Raw genomic sequence first — 19,952 nt, 5'->3', positions numbered from 1 at the left:
TATATAAAACTATACATAAACAAAGATTAACAAACAACCAATGTGCAAATGAAGGCAAACTTGGTTCTCACGCCACCAGGTTCAGGAAGTTATTACCCTATAACCATCAGCCTCCTGAACCAGTGTAGATAACCTCAACAGGTGATGTGCAGTCATGTGACCTTTGGACACTAGTACCAGAAGTCAATACTGGTGGCTGGATTTTTGTCACTGAGTACAAAGCACAGACACTGCTGTTTTCAGTGCCTTCAATCCAAAGTCTGGCTTTGCACATCTCAGGAGGTGGGGCTATTAAATCTCTCTCCCTCCCGTGGCTGTCATCAGCCCTGGCTTTGTTCAGTATTGGGATGTTCTGTTCCAGGAGAGAAGGAGTAGGAATGACAGAACAAAAGTCTAACTGCCTCATTTTCTTTATTTTAGTTATCTTGTGCTTCAGTGTTTTCCAAGATACTCTGTTAGAAAATCTCAAGTGCAAATCGGGTGATCAATCAACAAAGAAATGTATAGGTGAGTTTTAAATTCCCTCAGGTGACTGAGTTTGGTTGAGGTTTAAATTGGTGATACAGTCCAATTAATGGTTTCAATGAATGTACACACAGTGCCCACTTTATTGCTCACCTGCTCATTAATGCAAATGTCCAATCAATGAATCACCTGGCAGCAACACAATGCACAAAAGCATGCAGACAAATTGTTGCTCAGACCAAACATCAGAATGCAGAGGAAATATGATCTAATTGACTTTGGCTGCAGAATAGCTGTTGGTGCCAGATGGGGTGGTTTCAGTATCTTAGAAATTGCTGTTCTCTCGGGATTTTCACACACAACAGTCTCTAGAGCATCCAGTGAGCAACAGTTCTGTGAGTGAAAACACCTTTAAATGAGAAAAAAACATTTTTTAATGAGAAAGTGTTATGTTTTGTAACTCCAAAGCATAAAACTAATTAAAAGCGAAAACACAAGACCAGAGCCAGGGATAACTCATGTACATTTAGTTTTGTTTTTTCCTTTGTGAGATGTGCAAGTATGATGTGGTGGCATGATGACGTATGCCATTCTCATACTTTTATTTTTTACATATAAACCATCATGAATTATTTAAATGAACAAGAATGCTTAATCAAGCAATATATTTACAATATTAATGAAATATTAAATACATAACAGAAAGGTCAGAGGAGAATGGCCAGACTGGTTCAAGCTGACAGGAAGGTGCAGTGATTGAAATAGTGATGTGTTACATCAATGGTGTGCAGAAGGGCATCTCTGAATGCACAATATATTGAACCTTTAAGTGGATGGCCTACAGCAGCAGAAGACTTCAATGAGTACCATTCCAGTAAATACATAAATTCCAGTATAGATGATTGTGAAATGTGGTCTAACCAGAGTTTTATAGAGCTGCAACATTTCCTCACAGCTCTTGAACACAAATCCCCAACTAATGAAGGCCAACGCAGCATATGCCTTTTTAACTACTTGATTTAACATGATGGTAGTGCGACACAATATTCAGGGAGGTGTCCTTGGTGTGAAGATGGGATCGATATGTAGGTGTCAAGCACATTGGTGGGTCTGGACTTGACACATGGACCAGTGAGGACAGTGGGTGCCTTCCCCGAAGGGTATGTGTGAACCAAGTGGTTTTGAAAACCATCTGACACTCTCTTAAAGTGCACCACTACAAAAGTCAACTTAGGATATAGTATGGACAGGCCCTTCTGATCCAACAAGCCACACTGCAGCAACCCACCTATTTAACTCTAGCCTAATCACAGGACAATTTGTAACAACCAATTAGTCTACCAATTGGTACGACTTTGGACATTGGGAGGAAACCACAACACCCAGAGGAAATCCACACACTCGTGGGGAGAATGTACAAGCCCCTCACAGATAGTGTCGGAATTGATCTCCGAACTTCGGAATAACCTGAGTTGTAATAACGTTGTGCTGACCACTACACTACCGTGGTACCCCTGATGTTATTTTATAAATTCCATCAACTACAGTAGAATCCACTTGTAATGGAGAGCAAAATGTTTACAATTGTAAAGAATGTTTCCTCTTTACACAGATATCGATGCATGTAACGAGTTTCGATATGGACCTTGTAAAGTGTATTTCAACACAACTGGTTCTTACAAGTGTCAATGTAAGCAAGGATACAGAAAATCCAATCTGCTCTGTGAAGGTGAGGACTTTAAATAACTTTGAGATCAAGACTAAATTTCAACATCTGAATTATTAGTTATGAATGTGTTACAACTGTGAATTAAACAGAATTATGAGGGGTATACTGTACTTAGGGTAAATGCAAACAGGCTTTTTCCACTGAGGTTGGGTGGGCTGCAACTAGAGGTCATGGGGTAAGGGTGAAAGGTGAAAAGTTTCAGGGGACATGAGGGGAAACTTCTTCACTCAGAGGGTTGTGAGAGTGTGGAACAAGTTGTCGGCACACAGGGTGCATGCAGACTGGATTTCAACGTTTAAGAGAAGTTTAGATAGGTACATGGGTGGTAGGGGGATGGAGGTTGATGGTCCCAGTGCAAGTCGATGGGAGTAGGCCATTTACGTGGGTCAGCATGATGAGCTTTTGGGCTTCCTACTGTGCTGTACTTTTCTATGACTCTAGGGGTGCTACGGTAGAGTAGCGATTAGTGCAACACTATTACAGTTCGAGGTGTCAGAGTTTGGAGTTCAGTTCCTGTGCCATCTGTAAGGAGTTTGTACAGAAGTCTGAGCAGGGTAGTGGTAGATGAAATTTAACTCTGATAAGTGTGAGGTTGGAGATCGCAAAGGTCGGATATATACCATTAATGTAGTAGGATGCTAGGGTATATTGAAGGGTGAGGGGACCTTAATATATAGTCGATCGATCGCTGCAGAGTTTCTCTGTCTGCATAGATATCGATGAATGTAATTCCTCTCTGTGACCCCATGAAGCAACTTGTCAGAACATAAATGGATCATTCAAGTGTATTTGCAGCATAGGTTTTCAGTCAACTGAGAAGGCTGGCTCCAGGGGAAGGAGGAGCTGTGAAGGTAATGGCAATAAATAACCGTGACATAGAATATTGGTCAAATTGCCAGTCTCCAGGGTGGTGAAGGCCCAAGTCAAAGTTCAGTTTATTGTAATATGCACAAATATATGTATGCACTAGTGCAATGTAAAACTTACCTGAATGGCCTAATTGTGATCCTGTATCTTTTGATCTTTCGGTCTTACTGCAGCATCATAGGCACATAGCATCACATAAGCATCATTTACAAGAAACACATACATTAAATACAGTAGATTCTGGTTAATTGGGGCAGCTGCTTATTTGTGACAACTCCTAAAGAACAAAAAACAATTGTGAACATCAGCAGGATTCCCTTGATTTACTTGGGATACTATGCCACTTAATTGGAACAGGAGACTGTTGCCAAACAATTTCTAACTAGTGTCAATCAAGCGTGCTTGTGTGCATGTTAGACGCTACACTCTGCTTTATGCAGAGTTTTTAAATAGAATAGGTTCTAGATAATTGGGACACATCAGGACTGGTACTTTTTGGCCCAATCGGTGGCTACCCCAATTAGCTGAAGCTCCATAGAGATAGTTAAAATGTATAAAAAAGGCAAACTATTGCTTAACTGAGTAACAATTTACATAATTAAATGAAATGCAGACTAATTAGAACACTACCAATACTATTAGAGTACTATAAAACTGTGTATTAATCATTACCAGCAGAGGAATTAATCTGCTATGTACTTTTGATTGGCTGTAAATGAACAAAAATCAGCTCAGACAGCTAGTGCAGGTAATGGGCTGCCTTTATATATTACTTTGGATGATTGCATCCTCCAATTCTTCATTTTCATTGATAACATTCAAGATGATTGTCAATACCTTTGTAATTCCTAACTTGTTGAAGTTGTGTTGGGCACGTGGCCGAGTGGTTAAGGCATTTTTCTGGTGATCTGAAGGTCGCTAGTTCGAGCCTCAGCTGTGGCAGTGTGTTTGTGACCTTGAGCAAGGCACATAACCACACATTGCTGTAGTATCTGTGCGAGGAGTGGCGCCCCACACAGACTTCCAATCTGCGCATGGTAAGGCATGAAAATGCCCAACGCAGGCCTGTCATGGTCTGAGTCGATGTTCCTTCCTTCATTCTTGAAGTAGTGAGATGGTTTCAATTTTGCTCATGGCCATTTCTGGTATCTCCAAGCCTGAATACTTGAAACTCCATTGAGCAAAACAGTTCCAAGTTGTCTTGCTGCTAATTTCTTGCCAGCTTTCAATCACAAAAGTCACTGCTTTTTGAACATAAATGCATGTAACTGATGCTATTTAAAGGCTGATTGCTCTGAGCATAGTGTAGTGTCCAACAGCCATGCAAGTGGACGTGACTCACACTAGTTAGAAACAGTTTGGAAAGGCTCCTGCCCCAATTATGTGGCATAGTTGTCCCAAATAGATGAGGGGAAACCAGGCTATTTTCTCGATTTCGTTTTTTTTGAGTTGTCCCAAACAAATGGCTTCCCTAATTAACTGATAGTTTAATTAATAGGTTTCACCTGTAGCGTCAGTTGTGTGTGCTTGTGTTCAGAAAGCAGTGATTTTTGTCACTGATAGTTGGTGAGAAATAAGTAGTAAGACAATTCCAAGTGGGTTTGCTCACTGCCGTTTCATGTATTGAGTCTTGGAGATGCCAGAAATGGTCAGGAATGAAATGAAATGATTTCACTACTTCAACAAGTTAGGCACCATGAAGAATTTGAAAGTATTAACAATCATCTTGAATGTTACAATCAAAAAGAAGCTTTGGAGGATGCAGTCATCAATAGCATTGTCCAAAGTCAGTCTATTGTCTGTGCTCGTGGTTGGTACTGATTTTGTTCATTGTGTACACTGGATAGGTTCCTCCATTGATAACTATTAGGAACTAATTCAGTTTTATAGTACCTTGTTAATATTGGTAGTGTTCTAATTTGTTCTGTATTTCATTTAAATACATAAATCGTTACTCAATTTGTCTCTTTTTATACTTTTTTTAGCTATTTCCATGAAACTTCAGCTAATTCGGCAGTCGATCAGTTCAGCCAAAATATATCGGTCATGAAGAGTCCCAATTATCCATAATCCACTGTATATAAATTGAACACTTTTGTTTTCAAAAAGGAACATAATTAGAACAAGAAAGTCTATTTTTGGGCAAATTGATTAAAATGGCCACAGTGCTGCTAACCTGTAGTGATCAGAGTTGTTGCAGTTGGTTGAAGAACCAAACGGTTGAAGGGAGTTCAGATTCAGATTTATTCAATATCAAAGCATACAAAGCTCATTTGCGATATCAGTCCTCCACAATTCTCCTGCAGAGTCCTACAGCTAAAGAAGAAATTAATAGGCTCTGTACTGTGCAAATTGCACAAAGGAGTCATTGTGGGGAGGTGGGAAAGTTATCATTGGTTTTTCTATTGTTTCCTTTGATAAATCTGATCATTCATTCAAATGGGAAGAGGAAGGGACTGACAGTCAAATGGGAATAGCTGATTGTGGTTGGCATGGATGAGCTGGGCCAAAGGGTCTTTTTCTGTATTGTATTACTCTATGACTATATTTTAGAGTTTGGGAAATAAATTCATTGACCAGTCTTGTTCCTTTAGAAACAGACGACAAAGTAATGCATTGCCCAGGGACAGGTGTGACCTGAAGTGGCAGCTCTAGCTGGCATGCTGATTACTATTCCAGTGTTGATTCCCAAACTCTCACACAGTCTAATGTCACCCTCTTGGAGCAGGTTCAGTGAGAGTCTGAGTAATACACGGGGACACAGACATGATCCTGAGAGTGAGAGGAGGAGTCAGTGATGGACCATGTCAAGATGAGAGCATCTTTGAGATTGCCATCTAAAATGTTAACGTTTCTCAGTTCTGTATGATTGTAGGAAGTGAGACATGTGTAACAGGGAGAAAACAATGTTTACGATTGTGAAGGATTTTGTCTGTTCACACAGATATTAATGAGTGCGAATCTTCGCCCTGTGACAAAAACGCAACTTGTAACAACACAATTGGTTCGTACCAGTGCAACTGCATTGCAGGGTTTCAGGCAACTCCTGCGACTGTCAACTTTGCATCAGGAAAAGTTTGTGAAGGTAAGAACTTACTATAACAATGAAATGGAGAAGCAACGCCAAGAAGGGGTTATTATTGACAATCCTGCACATTACTGGGAGTCAAGAAGAATAAGAATATAGCAGGCAATTCTCGTGCAAGTCCCACATTATTGTGATAGCTCTGGAGTTCACGACCTGCCGAGTTCCTCCAACATTTTCCGTGTGTCTGTTGATTTGTTGTGTTTGCTTCGATAGTTCTGATAATCAGTTCTGTATATTTAAGAGTTTGTGAAATGATTTTATTGAGCAGTCATGTTACTTCGCCAAACATTGACCGTGCATTATCAGGGAACGTGTCTAGCCAGATTTGGCATCTGTAGCTGACATGATGGTTACTATCCCAATCCTGGATCACAAACTCTCACATGGTCCAACAACATCCAATCGGAACAAGAGACGGAGTAGTGTGGAGTAGACGGAGCTTGTTCTGGGAGGGGAAATCCAATAGGACATGTTTGTGATCTTGAGAGGGAGAGGAAGATTCAGAGATGGACCATGTAAAGATGAGAGCAGCTGGTGAGGAATTATATGCAGAATTAAAAGGGCTAGAACCTAACTGAGTTATTAACAGCTTGACAAGTCGTTCTGTGAGAATAATGCATGAACAAAGTGGTGTTTGTTCCATGAGAAGCTTCTAAGTCTACATATGATAACAATGTATATCAACAGCTCCAAAGAGTATTCTGGGTTCCCTTGGCTGCAGATTTTCTGAAGCTGGGTGAGCAGCGACTCTGTGCTGCCAACTGAGCACGCAAGCTTGCTAGTAAACAGTATGTACTTTTAAGTAAACTGCGTTTGACAGTTATTCCCTGGGTCGGAACCTAAAGGCCTCTAGTAGAGAGGCAGATCGACATCTTGGCACTGTGAGCGGGGCCCCAATATGTGGTAGGCCCCTCACCAAAATTGAATAAGTGGACAGCGGACCATTGGGGTGAATCAGAGAGAAACGGGCCCACAAGGTAAACTTTAACCTTGTTTCCTCTCTGCTCTCCGATGACTTTGTTTTGGCGGGGAAAAATCCACTGACGGGTCCCAAAGGGAATAGTAAATTCAAGATGGGCGGTTCTAGTCCCGCCGAACATTAAATTCAAGACGGGCGGTTCCAGTCCCCTGGAATACAGGGGGGATGGGGGAACAATGTCATCGGAGTCCATTACAGAAAATAATAGACAACTCTCCAGAAAATGAATAGAAACTGAGACAAATGTTGTTCCCATTGTCTAAATATTTGGGAAAAGACAATTGGCCTGCAGGAGGTACATTTGATTCAAATTTAATATGGAAAGTGAAAGCAGGGAAATAGTATGGTCGCCCAATTAGCCTATGGCAACAAAAGGCAGAAGTAAAAGAAGGCAGGCATAAATTAACTTGTTGGATCCATAACGCTAAGCGAAGAGGGATAGCCGTACGTGATAAAAGAGGCAATCCTAGGAGTTGGCAAGAGTTGAGAGCGATTTGTGAAGAATGGGATAAGGGACAGAAACAGACAAAGGAGACGGAGGAAGAAATTGTATCAGAGACGAAACGTACTGGTCATGGAAGAATGAGTAAAGGGAAATAGGAAACGGAAAATAGAAGTAATTCTGGAGTAACCTGCCTCCCTCCACACATACCGACCGATTCCCCAAACGATACTGATGATGACTGGGAATGAGTAAGGCGACCTAATAATCCCGCCATACTACCCACAAGTGCGTCGGTGCCTGTTTTACCATGGTCCTGTTCTGCACCCTCATATGGTTCTCGCCCTGGTGCCTCAATCACCTACTCAACAGTCATTGCATAGCCAAACTGATGTGGTTCCTGGAGAACGATTGGGAAGCCCAATACCCCTTTCTTCCAGCAAGCACAGTCAGACTGGACCTCTCCTGGACTGGACCCCTGAACAAGGGCCACTAGTTTTATCGGGACCGATACTGACTCAGTATCAGTTGCCCATGAGGACTGTTCCTAATCCCCAAGCCAGAGTTGTAGGACAAGCACCTAGTGTGCAAATCCATAAGCCCTGGATCCCTTCCGAACTCTGGTATACTGAATGCTGCCCTTAACAAATAGGTCAACCCCCCAAGGGGTCTGTAATTATTTAAGAACTGTCCTGACTATTTATTCCGTGAACTCCCGAGATTTGTTCCCTCTGGCAATGGCTGCACTTACTCCAACCGATCAGACATGATCAGACTCTGCTCAGACATGGCAGCTACGAACCATTAATAGCAACCGGATAAACTGAATCGTGGATGACTGGAAATATATAGGATGCCTTGTCCCTGGGTCAGAACCTAAAGTACACTGGTAGAGAGGCAGATCAACACTGGCAATTTGGCAGCAAAAATGAAAAAGTTTATTAGCTCTGTATGTGGTGTTACCTGCCCCGTGAGTATCTCGTGAATATAATGTAATGGTCTTGTGCCATTGGAATGATGTGATTGTCTTGTGATAGTCGTGGTGATGTGAAGTCATGTGATGGTATGTACCAACTGGTATATAAGGGGAAACTGCAGTTGTTGCGTAGTTCGTTTTATTGGGAGTCCACCATTCATAGTTACACCATCGGAGAAGAAGAAAGAGTGAGAGTGAGGAATCCCCAGCTCCGAGCGAAGCCCAAAAGGATTGGGAGTAACCAGCGGCATTCGGCTCATTATGGGTGTGACTGATATTTGGAACTGTCTGTACATGGTACACACGTTTTGTTAACCCTGACATGGTTTGGGTATTGTGTGATGATCACTTTGTCGAAAGGTCAGTTACTTGCGGGTGTGAATTGGGATGATGTTTTTGCAGGGAAATGTACTATGGACATGTGTTCAATGTTTAGGGATCTCTTGCGGGATGTTAATGCTAAATTTGTTCCGGTGAAGAAGATAAAGAATGGTAGGGTGAAGGAACCATGGGTGACAAGTGAGATGGAAAATCTAGTCAGGTGGAAGAAGGCAGCATACATGAGGTTTAGGAAGCAAGGATCAGATGGGTCTATTGAGGAATATAGGGTAGCAAGAAAGGAGCTTAAGAAGGGGCTGAGAAAAGCAAGAAGGGGGCATGAGAAGGCCTTGGCGAGTAGCGTAAAGGAAAACCCCAAGGCATTCTTCAATTATGTGAAGAACAAAAGGATGACGGGAGTGAAGGTAGGACCGATTAGAGATAAAGATGGGAAGATGTGCCTGGAAGGTGTGGAAGTGGACAAGGTCCTCAATGAATACTTTTCTTCGGTATTCACCAGTGAGAGGGAACTTGATGACAGTGAGGACAATATGAGTGAGGTTTATGTTCTGGAGCACGTAGATGTTAAAGGAGAGGAGGTGTTGCAGTTGTTAAAATACATTAGGACGTATAAGTCCCCGGGGCCTGACGGAATATTCCCCAGGCTGCTCCACGAGGCCAGGGAAGAAATTGCTGAGCCTCTGGCTAGAATCTTTATGTCCTTGTTGTCCACAGGAATGGTACTGGAGGATTGGAGGGAGGCGAATGTTGTCCCCTTGTTGAAAAAAGGTAGTAGGGATAGTCCGGGTAATTATAGAGCAGTGAGCCTTACGTCTGTGGTGGGAAAGCTGTTGGAAAAGATTCTTAGAGATAGGATCTATGGGCATTTAGAGAATCATGGTCTGATCAGGGACAGTCAGCATGGCTTTGTGAAGGGCAGATCGTGTCTAACAAGCCTAGAGTTCTTTGAGGAGATGACCAGGCATACAGTTGAGGGTAGTGCAGTGGATGTGATCTTCATGGATTTTAGTAAGGCATTTGACAAGGTTCCACATGGTAGGCTTATTCAGAAAGTCAGAAGGTATGGGATCCAGGGAAGTTTGGCCAGGTGGATTCAGAATTGGCTTGCCTGCAGAAGGCAGAGGGTCGTGGTGGAGGGAGTACATTCAGATTGGAGGGTTGTGACTAGAGGTGTCCCACAAGGATCAGTTCAGGGACTTCTACGCTTTGTGATTTTTATTAACGACCTGGATGTTGGGGTAGAAGGGTGGATTGACAAGTTTGCAGATGACGCAAAGGTTGGTGGTGTTGTAGATAGTGTAGAGGATTGTCGAAGGTTGCAGAGAGACATTGAGAGGATGCAGAAGTGGGCTGAGAAGTGGAAGATGGAGTTCAACCCAGAGAAGTGTGAGGTGGTACACTTTGGAAGGACAAACTCCAAGACAGAGTACAAAGTAAATGGCAGGATACTTGACAGTGTGGAGGAGCAGAGGGATCTGGGGGTACATGTCCACAGCTCACTGTAAGTTGCCTCACAGGTAGATAGGGTAGTTAAGAAAGCTTATGGGGTGATAGCTTTCATAAGTTGAGGGATAGAGTTTAACAGTTGTGATGTAATGATGCAGCTCTATAAAACTCTGGTTAGGCCACACTTGGAGTACTGTGTCCAGTTCTGGTCACCTCACTATAGGAAGGATGTGGAAGCATTAGAAAGGATACAGAGGAGATTTACCATGATGCTGCCTGGTTTAGAGAGTATGGATTATGATCAGAGATTAAGGGTGCTGGGGCTTTACTCTTTGGAGAGAAGCAGGATGAGAGGAGACATGATAGAGGTGTACAAGATATTAAGAGGAATAGATAGAGTGAATAGCCAGCGCCTCTTCGCTCGGGCACCATTGCTCAATACAAGAGGACATGGCTTTAAGAGAAAGGGTGGGAAGTTCAAGGGGGATATTAGAGGAAGGCTTTTTAACTCAGAGAGTGGTTGGTGCATGGAATGCACTGCCTGAGTCAGTGGTAGAGGCAGATACACTAGTGAAGCTTAAGAGACTACTAGACAGGTATATGGAGGAAGTTAAGGTGGGGGGTTATATAGGAAGCAGGATTTGAGTGTCGGCACAACATTGTGGGCCAAAGGGCCTGTAATGTGCTGTACTATACTATATTCTATGTTCTATGATGGGCTGGAGGAAGTGTTGAGGGAGGTGGTCGGGGCAGGTCTGAAGTAAGGTTTCTTCTTCGTTTCCACGAAATATAAATTTCCACAGCCACACCTTTATCCAGGAGGAGGTGATGCACGATGAAGAGAGGGCAAACAATATTTATGATTGTGAAGGATTTTGTCTGTTCACACAGATATCGATGAGTGTGAATCCTCTCCGTGTCACCATCATGCAACTTGTCACAACATGTTGGGTTCCTACCTGTGCAACTGTGTTGCAGGGTTTAAAGCATCTACTGCGATCGCCAGCCTCACTGCAGGGAAGGTTTGATAGATAGATAGATATACTTTATTGATCCCGAGGGAAATTGGGTTTCGTTACAGCCGCACCAACCAAGAATAGAGCATAAATATAGCAATACAAAAACCACAAACAATCAATCAACAAAATGCAAACTATGCCAGATGGAAAGTCCAGGACCAGCCTTTTGGGTCAGGGTGTCTGACCCTCCAGGGGAGGAACTGCAAAGTTCGATGGCCACAGGCAGGAACAACCTCCCGTGACGCCCAGTGTTGTATCTCATTGGAATATGACCAGAGTCCAACAGCAAAAAGTTCAATATCCGGTCTACAAACATGTTCCTCGATCGTAATATGACCCAGATTGCACCATCCGTTGTTAAGCAGAACAATAAGCACCCAACTCCTTTACGCTTACCACTCTCAGAGCACTTCCGGTCAGCCCGAATGGTCTGGAAGCCGTCCATGGAAAAGTTTTGATCGGGTATGTCCTCATGCAGTCCCGTTCCAGTAAAACACATAATACTGAACTCCCAAAACGTTCTCTGATGCCTGGCTAGCGCCATGAACTCGTCCATTTTATTACCCACTGAATTACTCTTCTCCGTAAGTCTCTGTTGTCTCAACCCGGTCCTCTTTCCTCACCTTAGTGATCTCCCTCTGCATCCTCTGTGTGTTTTCCTCCAGATTTCAGCAGGGATGTCCGCCGCTCTGCTCACTAAACCAGCCGGCATAAGCTCAATCAGCTGGTCCTTGGAATAAACAATACTACCATGCTTCTGTCCGGTTAATGAGATGTGTTGGAATGTAACTATTTCCAGTGCTAAAAACCCAAATAAAATTCTCTCTACCAGCATGTTAGAGAGGGTGCAGCTTCAACGTGTTACCGTGAAAAAAAATACAAAAAATAACATAGTTAAAAAAATAAGAAGGAAAAAGTAAGAATACTGGTCGGAATGGCTGTAACAGGCTATGAAATGTGACCGTAAGGACTTTGTATCTCCCTGAAAATGGAGAATTTATCTCAAGGCCGTTTTGATGTCATCAATCTGTGGAGAGAGGATCTGGAAAAGTGAGAAAATGAGGCAGGAAAGTATGGCCCTGATAAGGTGGGGAGACTGAGTTTGTAAAGGAGACACAGTGCATCCAGGTAATGGGTGAATGACCACAGTTAGAGAGAAATGTCAAATGCAGAGTAGAACATGCTGCAGATTGGAAACCAGGGATGGTGCTGGAATCTCCCAGCATTCTGTTTCTCACCTACAGATGCTTCTTGACCTACTGAGTATTTCCAATGCTGTGCTTCCAATGCAGATTCAGGGAGGGAGTGGGCAATGAACTGAAATTTAAATGTGACTAAACCTGGTCTTGCGACGGTCATATTAAAGATGAATGGAGCACTGAGAGTCCTCTTTCCTCCCTGCTCCCGTCTAATGAAAAGCAGCTCCAGTACAGAAGGCACTGTTGTCGATAAGCTCATAAAATGGAGAGCAGGGTAGCAACCATCTTAGTTTCGAACAGGTGACCGACCATTTCGTTCCTTGAGTCAATTCCATCTGATCTTTAACTCCATTCACCTAATTTTCTTGCTCAAACCATAAGGCCCCTTCCCAAGAAGAGTCACTCAATCCTTTGTTCCAGCGGAGGACCTCTCTGGATTAAACCACACAGTACTGAGTAACTCCATCCCAACCCACAGAGCCCTGGTATAAAAGGGAGCAATCCATGTTTACTATTGAGAGAGATTTTTCCTGTTCACACAGATATCGATGAATGCAAGTCCTCACCTTGTCACAAACATGCAACTTGTATCAACGTAATGGGATCCTACCAGTGCAACTGCAACACAGGGTTTCAAGCATTACTTGCGACCACCAACCACACGGCAGGGAAAGTTTGTGAAGATAAGGACTTCGTCTCAAATTGAAAATGGTGAAAAAGTCCCAACTGATTATAGATGTCAGTCCACCACAATTCTCCTGCAGAGTCCTACAGCTAAAGAAGAATTTAATAGGCACTGTACTGAGCAAATTGCAGAAAGGAATCCTTGTGGGGAGGTGGGAAAGTTATCATTGTTTTTTCTGTTGTTTCCTTTGATAACTCTGATCATTCATTCAAATAGGAAGGCAAAGGACTGACAAGCAAATGGGGATAGCTCATTGCAGTTGGCATGGATGAGATGGGCCAAAGGGTCTTTTTCTGTGTTGTATTACTCTATGACTCTATATTTTAGAGTTTGGGAAATGAATTCATTGACCAGTCATGTTCCTTTAGAAACAGAAGATAAAATAATGCATTGCCCAGGGATAGGTTGACTTAAAGTTTGTGAAGGTAAGGATTTAATATAACAATGAAATGGAGAAGCAACGCCAAGAAGGGGTTATTATTGACAATCCTACACATTACTGGGAGTCAAGAAGAATAAGAATATAGCAAGCAATTCTCGTGCAAGTCCCACATTATTGTGATAGCTCTGGAGTTCGCGACCTGCCGAGTTCCTCCAACATTTTGTGTGTGTCTGTTGATTTGTTGTGTTTGCTTCGATGGTTCTGTAATCAGTTCTGTATATTTAAGAGTTTGTGAGATGATTTTATTGAGCAATCATGTTTTTTTGCAAAACATTGACCGTGTATTATCAGGGAACATGTCTGGCCAGATTTGGCATCTGTAGCTGACATGATGGTTGCTATCCCAATCCTGGATGACAAACTTTCACATGGTCCAACAACACCCTATCGGAACAAGAGACGGATTAGTGCGGAGTAGACGGTGCTTGTTCTGGGAGGGGAAATCCAATAGGATACGTGTGTGATCTTGAGAGGGAGAGGAAGATTCAGAGATGGACTATGTAAAGATGAGAGCAGCTGGTGAGGAATTATATGCAGAATTAAAAGGGCTAGAACCTAACTGAGTTATTAATTCGTGACAAGTCGTTCTGTGAGAGTAATGCATGAACAGAGGTGTTTGTTCCATGAGAAGCTTCTCAGTCTACATGTGATAAAAATGTGTATCAACAGCTCCAAAGAGTATTCTGGGTTCACTTGGCTGCAGATTTTCTGAAGCTGGGTGAGCAGCAACTCTGTGTTGCCAACTGAGCACGCAAGCTTGCTAGTTAAGAGTATGTACTTTTAAGTAAACTGTGTTTGACAGTTATTCCCTGGGTCGGAACCTAAAGGCATCTGGTAGAGAGGCAGATCGACATCTTGGCACTGTGAGCAGGGCCTCAATATGTGGTAGGCCCTTTGCCAAAATTGAATAAGTGGATGGTGGACCGTTGGGGTGAATCAGAGAGAAACGGGCCCACAAGGTAAACTTTAACCTTGTTTCCTCTCTGCTCTCCGATGACTTTGTTTTTTCCCTCATTTTGGCGGGGAAAATCCACTGACGGGTCCCAAAGGGAATAGTAAATTCAAGATGGGCGGTTCTAGTCCCGCCGAACATTAAATTCAAGACGGCCGGTTACAGTCCCCTGGAATACAGGGGGGATGGGGGAACGGTGTCATCGGAGTCCATTACAGAAAATAATAGACAACTCTCCAAAAAATGAATAGAAACTGAGACAAATGTTGTTCCCATTGTCTAAATATTTGGGAAAAGACAATTGGCCTGCAGGAGGTACATTTGATTTAAATTTAATATGGAAAGTGAAAGCAGGGAAAGAGTATGGTTGCCCAATTGGCCTATGGCAACAAAAGGCAGAAGTAAAAGAAGGCAGACATAAATTAACTTATTGGATCCATAACACTAAGCGAAGAGGGATAGCCGTACGTGATAAAAGAGGCAATCCTAGGAGTTGCAAAGAGTTGAGAGCGATTTGTGAAGAATAGGATAAGGGACAGAAACAGACAAAGGAGACGGAGGAAGAAATTGTATCAGAGACGAAACGTACTGGTCATGGAAGAATGAATAAAGGGAAATAGGAAACGGAAAATAGAAGTAATTCTGGGGTACCCCGCCTCCCTCCACACATACCGACCGATTTCCCCAAAGGATACTGATGATGACTGGGAATGGGTAAGGCGACCTAATAATCCTGCCATACTACCCACAAGTGCGTCGGTGCCTGTTTTACCATGGTCCTGTTCTGCACCCTCATATGGTTCTCGCCCTGGTGCCTCAATCACCTACTCAACGTTCATTGCATAGCCAGACTGATGTGGTTCCTGGAGAACGATTGGGAAGCCCAATACCCCTTTCTTCCCACAAGCACGGTCAGACTGGACCTCTCCTGGACTGGACCCCTGAACAAGGGCCACTAGTTTTATCGGGACCGATACTGACTCAGTATCAGTTGCCCATGAGGACTGTTCCTAATCCACAAACCAGAGTTGTGGGACAAGCACCTAGTATGCAAATCCATAAGCCCTGGATCCTTTCTGAACTCTGGTATACTGAATGCTGCCCTTAACAAGAAGGTCAACCCCAAGGGGTCTGTAATTACTTAAGAACTGTCCTGATTATTTATTCCGTGAACTCCCGAGATTTGTTCCCTCTGGCAATGGCCGCACTTACTCCAACCGATCAGACATGATCAGACTCTGCTCGGACACGGCAGCTATGAACCATTAATAGCAACCGGATAAACTGAATCGCGGATGACTGGAAACATATTGGATGCCTTGTCCCTGGGTCAGAACCTAAAGTCCACTGGTAGAGAGGCAGATCAACACTGGCAATTTGGCAGCGAAAATGAAAAAGTTTGTTCGCTCTGTATATGTTGTTACCTGCCCCGTGAGTATCTCGTGAATATACTGTAATGGTCTTGTGTCATTGGAATGATGTAATTGTCTTGTGGTAGTGTGGTGATGTGATGTCATGTGATGGCATGTACCAACGGGTACGCAGTTGTTGCATAGTTCGTTTGTTGGGAGTCCACTGTTGGTAGTTACACCATCGGAGAAGAAGAAAGAGTGAGTGTGAAGAATCCCCAGCTCCGAGCAAAGCCCAAAAGGATTGGGATTAACCAGCGGCATTCGGCTCATTATGGGTGTGACTGATATTTGGATCCATCCGTACGTGGCACACACGTTTTGTTAACCCTGACATGGTTTGGGTATCGTGTGATGATCACTTTGTCGAAAGGTCAGTTACTTTGAGAAATCGTATTCTGCGTCACAACTTCGGACAAGGCATTTCGGCTGGGAGCTGCATCAGCAGTGATGTCTTTACTTCAGGGACTGGTCCAAAGCTTGTTTGGGAAGTCTCTCCTCTCGAATATTTCAGGAAGCATTTGGACTTCCTAAATTATCACCTTAAGACTGTACTTAAATATGATCTGTTAAGAATTGTCTTTAAGTTCAACTGTTTGGTAAATATAAACGCATAACGCTGTTAACATCCGTTTAAGTTAATCGTTCATTTATTGTTCGATTTTTTTTGAGTAGTGGTTAATAAATGTCGTTGCTTATTTCATAAAAACCTGACTCAAATTCATCTCCATTGCTGCTGGAACATAACAATGTATCGATAGCAGCACCACTGCAATTGCCGGAATTATGATGCAGCGGCCATTACAGAGACTTGGCTGGCACCAGGGCAGGAATGCATTCTCAGTATTCCTGGATTTCAGTGCTTTAAAAGGGATAGAGAACGGGGGAAGGGGAGGAGGCGTGGTATTACTGGTCAGGGATACTATTACAGCTACAGAAAGGGTGGGTAATGTAGCATGATCCTCCTTTGAGTCAGTATGGGTGGAAGTCAGGAACAGGAAGGGAGCGGTTACTCTATTGGGAGTATTCTTATAAGGCCCCCTGGTAGCAGCAGAGATACTGAGGAGCAGATTGGGAGGCAGATTTTGGAAAGGTGCAAAAATAGCAGGGTTGTTATCATGGGTGACTTTAACTTCCCAAATATTGATTGGCTCCTGATTAGTTCCAAGGGTGTAGATGGGGCAGAGTTTGTTAAGTGTGTCCAGGATGGCTTCCTGTCACAATATGTTGTCAGGCCGACTAGGGGGAATGCCATACTAGATCTAGTATTAGGTAACGAACCAGGTCAGGTCACAGATCTCTCAGTGGGTGAGCATCTGGGGGACAGTGATCACTGCTTCCTGGCCTTTCGCACTATCATGGAAAAGGATAGAATCAAAGAGGACAGGAAAATTTTTATTGGGGAAGGGCAAATTATGAGGCTGTAAGGCTAGAACTTGTGGGTGTGAATTGGGATGATGTTATTGCAGGGAAATGTACTATGGACATGGATGTTTAGGGAACTCTTGCAGGATGTTAAGTCTAAATTTGTCCTGGTGAGGAAGGTAAAGAATGGTAGGGTGAAGCAACCATGGGTGACAAGTGAGATGGAAAATCTAGTCAGGGGGAAGAAGGCAGCATACATGAGGTTTAGGAAGCGAGGATCAGATGGGTCTATTGAGGAATATAGGGTAGTAAGAAAGGAACTGAAGAAGGGGCTGAGGAGAGCAAGAAGGGGGCATGAGAAGGCCTTGGCGAGTTGGGTAAAGGAAAACCCCAAGGCATTCTTCAATTATGAGAAGAACAAAAGGATGACAGGAGTGAAGGTAGGACCAATTGGAGATAAAGGTGGGAAGATGTGCCTGGAGGCTGTGTAAGTGAGCGAGGTCCACAATGAATTCTTCTCTTCGGTATTCACCAATAAGAGGGAACTTGATGACAGTGAGGACAATATGAGTGAGGTTGATGTTCTGGAGCATGTAGATATTAAGGGAGCAGAGGTGTTGGAGTTGTTAAAATACATTAGGACGGATAACTCCCTTGGGCCTGACGGAATATTCCCCAGGCTGCTCCACGAGGCAAGGGAAGAGATTGCTAAGCCTCTGGCTAGGGTCTTTATGTTCTCGTTGTCCACGGGAATGGTACCAGAGGATTGGAGGGAGGCGAATATTGTCCCCTTGTTCAAAAAAAGTTAGTCGGGATATTCTGGGTAATTATAGAGCAGTGAGCCTTACGTCTGTGGTGGGAAAGCTGTTGGAAAAGATTCTTAGAGATAGGATCTCTGGGCATTTAGAGAATCATGGTCTGCTCAGGGTCAGTCTGCATGGCTTTGTGAAGGGCAGATCGTGTCTAACAAGCCTGATAGAGTACGTTGAGGAGGTGACCAGGCATATTATTGAGGGTAGTGCAGTGGATGTGATCTTCATGGCTTTTAGTAAGGCATTTGACAAGGTTCCACACGGTAGGCTTATTCAGAAAGTCAGAAGGCATGGGATCCAGGGAAGTTTGGCCAGGTGGATTCAGAATTGGCTTGCCTGCAGAAGGCAGCGGGTCGTAGTGGAGGGTGTACATTCAGATTGGAGGGTTGTGACTAGTGGTGTCCCACAAGGATCAGTTCTGGGACCTCTACTCTTTGTGATTTTTATTAATGACCTGGACGTGTGGGTAGAAAGGTGGGTTGGCAAGTTTGCAGATGACACAAAGGTTGGTGGTGTTGTAGATAGTGTAGAGGATTGTTGGAAGATTTCAGAGAGACATTGATAGGATGCAGAAGTGGGCTGAGAAGTGGCAGATGGAGTTCAACCCGGAGAAATGTGAGGTGGTACACTTTGGAAGGACAAACTCTAAGGCAGAGTACAAAGCAAATGGCAGGATACTTGGTAGTGTGGCGGAGCAGAGGGATCTGGGGGTACATGTCCACAGATCACTGAAAGTTGCCTCGCAGGTAGATGGGGTAGTTAAGAAAGCTTATGGGGTGTTAGCTTTCATAAGTCGAGGGATAGAGTTTAAGAGTTGCAATGTAATGATGCAGCTCTATAAAACTCTGGCTAGGCCACACTTGGAGTACTGTGGACAGTTCTGGTCGCCTAACTATGGGAAGGATGTGGAAGCATTGGAAATGATACAGAGGAGATTTACCAGGATGCTGCCTGGTTTAGAGAGTATGGATTATGATCCGAGATTAAGGGCGCTAGGGCTTTACTCTTTGGAGAGAAAGAGGATGAGAGGAGACATGATAGAGGTGTATAAGATATTAAGAGGAATAGATAGAGTGGATAGCCAGCGGTTCTTCCCTCGGGCACCACTGCTCAATACAAGAGGACATGGCTTAAAGATAAGGGGTGGGAAGTTCAAGGGGGATTTTAGAAGAAGGTTTTTTACTCAGACAGTGGTTGGTGCGTGGAATGCACTGCCTGAGTCAGTGGTAGAGGCAGATACACTTGTGAAGTTTAAGAGACTACTAGACAGGTATATGGAGGAATTTAAGATGTGGGTGTTATACGGGAGGCAGGGTTAGAGGGTCAGCACATCATTGTGGGCCGAATTGCCTGTAATGTGCTGTACTATTCTATGTTCTATGTTCTATGATGGGCTGGAAGAAGTGTTGAGCGAGGTGGTCAGGTCAGGTTCTGAAGCAAGGTCTCTTCTTCGTGTCCATGAAATATAAATTTCCACAGCCACACCTTTGTCCAGGAGGAGGTGAGGCACGATGAAGAGCGGGCAAACAATATTTATGATTGTGGAGGATTTTGTCTGTTCACACAGATATCGATGAGTGTGTATCGTCTCCGTGTCACCATCGTGCAACTTGTCACAACACGTTGGGTTCCTACCTGTGCAACTGTGTTGCAGGGTATCAGGCATCTACTGCGACCACCAGCCGCACTGCAGGGAAGGTGTGTGAAGGTAAGGGCTTCGTATCTCCCTGAAAATGGA

At 43.6% G+C, this 19,952-nt stretch overlaps 1 pseudogene; it reads left to right on the top strand.

The window, feature by feature from the left end:
• LOC134339352 (adhesion G protein-coupled receptor E2-like) overlaps positions 1-19,952 on the top strand; it is a 202,790-nt pseudogene that overhangs the window by 99,000 nt on the left and 83,838 nt on the right.

The sequence above is a fragment of the Mobula hypostoma genome, chromosome 29 (assembly GCF_963921235.1).
Source record: "Mobula hypostoma chromosome 29, sMobHyp1.1, whole genome shotgun sequence".
Taxonomy (NCBI): Eukaryota; Metazoa; Chordata; class Chondrichthyes; order Myliobatiformes; family Myliobatidae; genus Mobula; species Mobula hypostoma.
The sequence above is the reverse complement of the archived record's forward strand: the minus strand, read 5'-3'. Positions and strand labels throughout refer to the sequence as shown.